The sequence below is a fragment of the Spermophilus citellus genome (assembly GCF_964194105.1).
Source record: "Spermophilus citellus genome assembly, chromosome: 9".
Classification (NCBI taxonomy): domain Eukaryota; kingdom Metazoa; phylum Chordata; class Mammalia; order Rodentia; family Sciuridae; genus Spermophilus; species Spermophilus citellus.
Window position 1 is genome coordinate 131,561,919 of NC_138191.1, and position 9,893 is coordinate 131,571,811.

A 9,893-nucleotide genomic window follows, 5' to 3' on the forward strand; every position below is an offset into this window, starting at 1 on the left:
AATGGAACGGCGTCAACCAGGCATTTAATGCTACTGGATTCATTCACACGTGCATCAAACAGAAAAATCCTGGTCCTTCCCCATCACCTCTGCCAACTAGATCTTGGCTTTCAAGGCCACAGGAAGAGGTGAATTACAGCCCAATTGCAAACAGAAAAGATGTTTCTCCCTGGGTAAGGAATGTGCAAGAATGTTGACTACTCATGATTTTCCAATCTTTGGTTACATTCTGTCTTTAGAACTTGAGGCTGAGGTACACTGTGACTCCTCAGCAACCACTTTTATTTACTGAGCAACTACAAGTACCTTCAGGGTAGAAGGGAAAGAACATGACCTTTAGAATCAGACTCTGGTTGGAGTCCTGGCAGAGTGAATATTGGCAAGGCAGTGAGCCTCTCGGAACTTCAGAGTTGTCCTCTACAAAATGGAGGAGTCCAGTCATTCCTGCCTCACACAACTGTGGGACCAAAAGTATCTTTGTAGTACATTAGGAATTGTCTGTCTCAGATAGATAGATAGACAGATAGATAGATAGAAGGTAGATATACATATATAATTTTTCTCCCCTCCAGGGTTTGTAACCTGCACAGCTATTGCCCAGGGAGCCGTGCCAGTGTTTGGTGCCTGTCATAGCTCTTCTGGAGAGCCCTCAGTAGCTCCCCACCCCCTCTCTGGGATGCTCAGCTGCAGCCACTGTTTATGAAGCCCAGACCACTTAATATGCAACTCCAGCAACGTCAAACCTTTGGGCACTGGCAGGGACCAGGCATCTGCATCCTGAGATTTGAGCACCAGCAGCAGGAGGGCCTGGCAGGAGAGGGCAAGGCTGGCCAGGCTGTGGGCTCCGGTGGGGTGGCCCAAAGGCAGGACACCTTCTAGCATCCGTGGGCGTGGCCTGTCCCCTTGTCCTACCTGCCTTCTGTTTAGACGGAGAGACTCATTATCCAGTTAGACGCCAGGCAGTGAGACGAGGAAGCTAATTATGCCAGAGCTGGCTAATTAATGTTCTTTCCTATTAACATTCTCTGGAGTGTTCCATTTCAATTAGACGGTCTGTCCAAGGGGGGAAGGAGGGCTGCTGTCAGTCCAGAGGAAGAGAGGGTGAGGGGAAGCAGGGCAATAGAGACAAACATTGGAGAGATTCAAGATGGAGAAAGGAGAATGGGTGGTGGGGAGACAGGAGGAAATAGGGAAACAGAGAAAGGAGCAACTGACTAGGGTGGGGCCCTGGGGTGGATGGAGAGGAGGGGCGTCCAGCACAGGGGTGGATACTGCTTCTGTGACCCGCAAGATTCCTATCAGTATCTTCGCCAGGTGTCCCAAAGCAGGCCTTCGGGGTGCCTGGGGTGCAAATGTCCTGAGGCCCAGTTTGCATCTCACAGGTGGCGGCTCAGAAGCTGAGGGGTGGTGTGCAGGCAGTGGAGGGTGGAGGTTGGAGTTGGAGCCGCCTCCTCAGTCCTCCCCTCAGGTAAAGGAGCAGACATGGGCCACATTCGTACCTCTCCTCGGGACTAAGTCTACCGGTCCGACCTCCACTTCAGCCCACCTTGTGGGTAGTACAGTTTGATGTGTTGGTGTGTGAGGATGTCAAAGGTCAAGGTTGAGTCCACACAACCCTCCTCAGGTGATCTGGAGGCCCCTCTCTCCCATTGTGACCCCACTGGGGCTGTGGTCCCTGCCAGAGTCATCCACATCTACCTCAGCTGTCCAAGCCTGGTCCAGTATCATCTCTGCTGAGAAGACTTACCAGATCTGAAGCCCCAGTGCCCCTCTTGTCCTCTCTTGGTGTCCCCACCACCCTTGTCATAATTTGCCTGGGGTAAAAATTACTTAAGGACAGAGATCAAGAGGAGTATGGCAGTGGCAAGATCTGTGGCTTTGGAGGCAGAGAGACTTCAGTACAGATCCTGTGTGACTTAGAGCAGGCAGCGTAACCTTTCTGAGCCTCAGTCTTCCCTCTTGCAGAACGAGGACAACGGTACTCACTACAGAGGTGGCGGGAGGGTGATGTCGACTGCAGGCTGGTCACAGTGTGGGTAAGGCAGGGAAACGAGGGCTCTACTTTCCTCTTCTAACCCCACAGAGGCTGCGAACTCCCCGAGACCCACTCAGCAGGGTGTATTTCCCAGAGGTGGCCACGGCAGTGTCTTCTGTCCCACCAGCTCATCTCAGGAGGCGACTCTGGTATTCCTCCCTCCAGAGGCAATGTGTGCATTCCTCCCCTGGAATCTGGGTGGGCCTGAGGGAACCTGAACCGCAGCAGTGCCGCTTTGTGACTCCCGAGGCTGAGTGATACAAGGTGCAGCTTCCGCGGCCAGGAGCTCCTGCTTGGAGCGGGCTGCCACGGGGGCGGGGCCAGAGCAGCCCGTGCACCAGCCCAGGCAGAGACCGCGGGAGAAGCTCCCGTTGACAAGCCAGCTGACAGCAGCGTCACCCAGCGTGTGATGGAAAGGTGTGAGCAGGACTGCCTGCGGGGAGTCCCCGGCTGTCACATCTTCTGGGAGTAGGAGAGCCAGCGGCCTGGCCCTGTCTAGAGGGACACTACAGCAGCACCCAGCAATAGTACCCAGAACATCCCATATGTGACTCTGTGACCTGCAGACAGCATTTGCGGGATTGAAACCCTCTCAGAAAGTTGGGCAGAGCCCCGTCCCCCAGCCAGAGCCCCACAGTGTTGGAGCCAGTGGGTCTGGGCCACCGTGGTCCCTGTGGGGCGAGGAGGTCAGATGTGCTGAGTGAAGGAAACAGGCTCTGACCATCTTGGGGTCAGTGTTCATAGACCCCTCCCCTGGACAGAAGGACAAGGGAGGTGTCAGGCGACGTCAGCACCTGGCAGTGCAGCCCCCTCTGGGTTGGGGAAGATCCGGAAGCATGAGAAGAGGACTCAGTGAGTCCCTGGCGTGTCACACCCTCTGCCCCCACACCTGCCTTCTCGGTCCACCCCTGAAACCAAGAGCTGCCACGAGGGTGGCCACACCAGTCTGGTGGCCCACTGCCGTGTCTCTGGGCCAGCCTCAGCCACCAACTTTCTGTATAGCCCCAGGTAATGTCCCATCCCTTCTTGGGGCCCCATCTACCCATGTTGAAGAGAGATGGTGAAGGCCCAGGTCTCTCCGGCTGGGACACCCCCAGTAGGGCAGGCCCGGCCCAAGGGTCCCTCCACCCCCACCCCCCACCCAAGCTGAGGCCCTCCCCCCCACCTCAGCCAGTAGTCGCCTCCTCGACCCCTGACCCCTCGGTGCAGGCCGTGCAGGCCGGAGGACAGAAGATCACAATTTGTTTTCCTTTCTCAGGTGATGGAATGGATCAGCTTGACAAGCTCTGGCTGCCCTGTGCAGAGGTACAAAAGGGTGGCTCCCCAGGCACCCTCGATGCCGACACAGCCCAGAGCAGGGTGGGCTGCGGGGGGCCTTGTGATCTCCACTGTGAGGGGCTTGGGGTGTTCTCAGTGACAACACCCTCCGACTCTGTCTGCTGTCCCTCTGACACACACAAAGGGAGTCGGAATTTGACTCTGTCTTTCAAGGCCCTGAACCAAGTGGACACACATCCAGGGATCCAGGCTCCCTCTCTGGGAAAGGCAATGGGTGGTCACCAGGGAAGGAAGACTCCACCCCGTTTCAAGGTGAAGGGTTGGAGGGGCCCAAAGCCACATCTGCAGCAAAATCCAAATTTTATAACAGGAAAAAAACAACCGATATGTGTATATTTAAATAAAACTCATTAGCCGTGGCTGTGCAGTTTGGGAGGACCATGGTGATTTTTATACTCCCCTTTATACTTGCCTGTCCCCAATTTTTCTGCAATGATCAAGTGCAGCCTTACTTTTAGAATCAGAAATAAATGTTATTTAAAAATAGAACGTGTGTGTGTATGCGTGGAAGGGATTTGCAACAGCCTTCAACTCTTTGCAGAGTTACTATAATGGGCGTGGGAGGGGGCTTTGTCCTCCAAGGAAAAACCAAGCAGAGTTGGCTTCAGTAGTAGCAGCAAGAAAGCGGCGGGAGCTGGAACACAGGACTTGGCAGATGCTCAGTGGTGGGTACCTGTGCGATCTCCAGGCCCCTCAAATGCACAGAGAGGTCTTGAAATGAACAGGAAGTAGGCATGGTTCATCAGAGCCAAAGGGACCCTCAGGGGTCCTGGTCCAACTCCGTGGACTCGCACATGGGAAAACAGACTCAGGGGTCCGGAGGTAATTCCCAAGGTCGAGGGGCCACGGCTGTTGGCTGGTGGTTCTCATCCTGCTCCACCACTGGATCTTGGGGTAGTTGTTGTTTTTAAGTAACTTCATATATGTGAATACATACTGTATATGAATGTTTGGTATATATATACATATACATTTATTTTATAGTTGTAGATGGCAGAATGCCTTTATTTTATTTGTTTATTTTTATGTGGTGCTGAGGGTCAAACCCAGTGCCTCACGCATGCCAGGTAAGCGCTCTGCCACTGAGCCCCAGCCCCCGCCCAGTTGGGGTGGTTTTTTGCAGCCCCAGGGCACAGCCAGGCCTGGAGAAGCTGGCATATGGATTCAATGAGCCAAACCGGGAGCTGTGTCTAAAGTGTAGGGGGAAAGGCATCTGTAACTAGCAGGCCAGAGGGACCGGCCATCTGGGCAGAGGGGCTCTGGTGGGAGGCAGTGGGGACATCCGTAGCCCACTCTTCTCCCCAGCGCTCCAGGGATGGGGCCCCAGGTCAGAGTCTGTCTAGGGCCCTGTTTGTGACTCCCCTCCATAGGCATCAGACGACAGAACCCTTCCTTCTCCATTCCCCCATCCCAGCCAGCCTATTAAAAGGTAATCAAAAAAACCACATTAGACATGCAGATTTGACTTAAAATACGTATATGTATATATAATTTAATGGCAATTAGGAGCTAATCAGCCTTTTCCTCCTGACTCGGGGGTTCTGCCTCCCTGGCTTAGCTCTGCTTCTTGAACTTCTTGGGGTCTTTGATTCTCTCACCCTTGGGTGGAGAGATCTGGGCAGAAGTTCAAGGTGCACGCTCTTGAGTTGAGTACCTGCATCTGCCTCTGATTTGCTGCAGTGGGGACACTGTGTCTGTCTCCGGGTCATGGCCTGCCCCTCCTGTGCATCCAGCTCACATGAGGTGGAATCAGGAGGAGACCATGGTCCCTCCAAGGTATCACTGTCCTAAACCCAGATATTCCCACCAATCCAGATATTCACCCAGATCCCGAACCCTCCCCTGAGACCTGGCCGCTCCATCTCAGCCTCGGAGACTGGAGAAGCCCTAGGAATAAGAGGGCAGAAGTGGGGCAGCACCACACAGGCTGTGTGAAGCCAATGCCCAGCCAGCTCAACACAGACACTCTGACACCCATTAGGATAAAGGTAGCATCCCAGTTAGCTGAGCACCTACCATGTGCCCAGTATTCTTTACCTATCCTCGGTCATCCTCACATTAGCAAGGCAGGCATACGAACATCTCCATTTTACAGAAGAAAAAATCATAATCATAGAGGTCAAGTAACTCCGTCATGGTCACACAGCCAATAAGGCAGAATCAGAGTAAAAACCTCAGTTCTACTGATCCCAAAGCCCAGGCTCTCTTTTGCTATTCCAGGCCCTCAAGGGCCTTGAGCAGTGGGATGCCTGGAATGAAGACGCCGTTGCCCTCAAGACACTGTGCGCATCCCCACGAGCTGCTAAATCACAACTCAGTGCACGACATAAAGGGAGTCCCCGCCAGACGCTGGAACTTGGCCTTCCTTTGGTGGAAAAGGGTGTGATTGCTCCTTTCATGGACGGTTTGACTGCAGGTGCCAAGTGCCCTGGGTTGCAGGAGCCCAGACACGGGGCAGGACAGGATTCTGGGTATGTCTGTGCGGGTGTCTGGGGTGAGATGAACCTTGGAATCAGCAGGCTGCGGCCCCTCGGGTGGACGGCCCCTCCAACCCACTGGGGAGCAGAACAGCTCAGGAAGGCTGAGGACGAGGGACACTGTTGCCATCCCTTGAGTAGGGACAGTGGTCTTTCCTGACCCATGGACTCAAGCTGAAACACCGGCCCTTCTTGGCCTGGAGCCTTGTGGACTGGAACTCAGACCTCAGCTTCGTGGCTCTCCAGCCTTTCCACTCAGACGGCACTGCAGGGTGGGCCCTCCTAGGTGTCCAGCCTGCTGCCTGCACCCTAGGGCCCTTCCAGAATCTTCTCTCAAGAAGTCCCAGGTCCTACCCAGAATCTCAAAAGAAAAAGGCCGCCAATCAGGGAGATGCCCGAGATCCACAGAGGGAGGGGTGTGGACCGTCTTAGTTCCCTGCCCAGCCAGGAACCCTGGCTGGGTGACAGCAGCTGGCCCAGACGGGCCTGTGCCCTTCCCCCCACCAGAAACACCTCCCTGTGGGCCCCACTGCCAGCAGGAAGTTCAGGGATGCCCACGACCATCCTCTTGGGAAAGAGAAGAGCCCAAGTGGGGGTGGGAGGGAGGTGGTGGGGACTCTGGTGAGCCTACCAGGGCCCCTTGGTTCCCGGGAAGGGCGGGCTCAGAGATGGAGAGCATGCAGGGCAGCTGGCCTCCCGTTGACTCCCCGACCCAGCTGCACAACACTCAGGGCAAACACGCCCCGCTCTGGGCGATATTTCAGCAGAAGGAACAGTGGGAAACTCCCAAAGGGACCTAACAAGACCGAGCCCAGCAGCCTCAGTACCCCCCCCCCATGCTGTGTGCTCCCTCCCGCAGGCTCTGGGGACAGAGCTGGTTGCCCTAACACCAAGAGGGCTGTCATGGAATGAAAGCAACCAGGGCCCCATGGGGGGTGTGATGGGTAAACTAAGCAATGTAGACTGTGCAGTCGGACTTGGGTTCAAGTCCGGCTCTGTTGCTAGCCAGGGACTGTAGGCAAGTCTGTTTCCCCATCTATAAAATGGCACGGTGATGTCCCCTCCCCTGGCTGAAGCATAGCAATTAGGAGGGTAATTATGAAATTCGCAGGTGGCAAGAGTCACAAATCTGGCCGTTGCCTGTGGGCAGGTCTACCCGTCAGCAGAGCGGACCCTCCTCTCTGCCACACAGACCCCTGGACTTCAGTGTGAGTCAGAGTCACTTCTTAAAACACAGATTCCAAACCCCACCAACTCAGAGGCTGAGGCAGGAGGATCGCAAGCTCGAGGCCAGCCTCAGCAACTTAGCAAGACCCTGTCTCAAAATTAAGGGGAAAAAAATTAAAAGGGGCTGGGGATGTAGCTCAGTGGTAGAACTTCCCTGATTTAATCCTTAATAATGCAAAAAAAAAAAAAAAAAGCAGCAAATTCCACACCCAGACCCCAGATGGCTCTCAGAGGTAGAACCAGGGAGTTGAGTACATGCAGAAATTCCAGACAACTCACTTAAGACCCTGAGTGCTCCCCAGCTCCCAGGGACTCCCTCAGCAGGGGAGGGCAGGCTGCAGAGGCGAGCAGATGAGGAACGCTGGCCTCCCCGGGCTCTGGCCTCTCCCCACAGGGCTTGTGCCGGGAGCTTTGCAGGCACTCGGTCTCTGGCTGGGGTCACTCCTCGGAGGGTCTCTTCCTCCAGTCATGGGGAGGGAAGAAATGGTGGCATCTGGACCAGGAACAGAACTTTGTGACCAGAGAGGGGGGCCACAAACAGCCAACCAGATCTGCCAACCAGCTGCTTCTGGTTGGAAGAACATGGACGACCTAGTGGGGACTGTCTGCCAGGCCCTGGGCGGGTGGGGGAGGGGGTAAGGCATCCACCAAGCTCTACCGTGCACCTGCTAGGTGCTTTACTGACTCGTCTCTGATGGAATCCAGCTCTACACCAGGCAGCCGGCAGGGCTGGGCTGGATGGGAGCCTCAGCAGGTGGGTGTCAGAGCTGTCCCTGCAGCCAGTGAGCTCTGCACCAAGAAGAATCCCACCCCATGACCCCACTCCCTCCCCCTCTCCCTGTGCAACTCATCCTGACAGTCCTGGCTCTAGCAGCCCTGGGAACAGCCTGAGCCCAAAGAAAAAAGGGACAATAAAAGCTTAATCAAACCAGCAGCTTGTACAGAGCCCGTGGAAAAGGAGCAGCTGCCCAGACGTCCCTGGCCTGGAGGGGAAGAAAGTCCGTCCCTCCCACCACCTCTCTCTCCCAGGTCCCGGCCACTGCCTGGAGCCCCATGTGGCGCTGGCCACTCCGGCCACAGAACCAGGGTCCCAGGGGGCCCAGCAGGCAGTCCGGCTCCCCAGCCCTCAGATTGCTGGGTTAATAAAAATAAAAAGATCCCACGATATATGACCAATAACCATGGCTATAAACGCCAAATTGGATTCCTTCCTGGCTGATGAGCTCGAGCCCTCTCGCTCAGACCCAATTACCAAATATGTCGGCTCCACCTGCCTGCGTCTTCCTGCAAGCTCAGGGAGAAGAGGGGAAGGGAGTAGGGGATGGCGCCTGGGGCAGCAGAAGTGGCCTGGGCACTGGAGTGGGTGCCTTCCCTCCACCAGTCTGATGTGTGACCTGGAACCAGTCCCTCAGCATCACTGGCTGGGCAGTCCCCCACCTGCAGATGGTGGGTGGAGGGGTGGCCCTCTGCACCCTGCACCTCTGGCCCTGTCGTACCCACTGGAAAGGTGGAGGGAGGGGAGCCAGACGGTGGGGAGGGTCCCTGCATCCCCCTTCGGAGCCACTGCACAGTGGGAGGGGTGCACAGCCCAACAGTCACGTGCTGGGTGCCGTCAGCTTTCCTGGGACAGGCCACCGCCAGTTCCTAGCTCTGTAAAAGGCCTTGGGAGCCTCCGTGCTTCCCCTAACCCAGCTCACAGATGACCTCGACCTCGGGGTCCAGGGTGTTGCAACGGTCCCCCTGGCTGGGCACCTCCCAGAGAGACGCCGGACAGGAAATGGGCAGCTACAAGATGAACAGGCACTGAGCCTGCGGAGGGCCACCACCACTGGCTCTGGGTGGGGAGAAAGTGGGAACCGTGGGGAATGGAGAGTACCGGGCCCCGCGTCCCCGGCCACCTGGGTTTGTGGAGTGCCAAGGAGGGCGGCCCCGAGAGGAGGTGGCAGAGCGGCTCAGGCCCGTGTCCCTGAGCCGGAGCCGTACCTCACCCTGTCCTCCATCTCCTGGGGACTGAGCGACAGCGCCGCGCAGCAGCCCCCCGAGAGCTTGCAGATGGATCTGCACAGGTTTTCTGCTCCCAGGAAAGATTTCCAATTTGCAAACGAGAAAACTGAGGCTCAGGGGTAAAGGGACCCGTGGGGACTGACTTCTGACAAGCGCAGCCCTCTCCCTCTCTGTTAGGTTCCACTTGAGTCTGACGGTTGGGAACTCTCAGCCCTAGACAGCCCTCACCACCCGCACCAGCGTGGGAGCCTGCACACACACACTCACACTCTCATTCACACACACACTCATACACACACTCACACACACACAGTCTCACACACCCTCACTCATACACACTCTCACATTCACACACTTTCTCACACACACACACTCATACACACACTCACACACACACTCACACACACACAGTCTCACACACCCTCACTCATACACACTCTCACATTCACACACTTTCTCACACACACACACTCATACACACACACTCTTTCTCACACACACACACTCATACACACACACTCTTTCTCACACACACACACACTCATACACACACACTCTTTCTCACACACACACTCATACACACACACATTCACACCCACACACACACTCTCTCACACACTCACACACCCTCATGCACACTCATACACACACATATACACACTCTCACTCACACACACGTCTGCCCCAGTGGTTTGGCCAGTCTAGGCACAGCCCAGCAGGGCAGTGGCCCCGGGAAGGGAGGAGAGGGGCAGCTTCATGGACTCACGCCCACCTTCCCCATCCAGGGGTCCCTGCTGGAAGCTCCCTGAAGT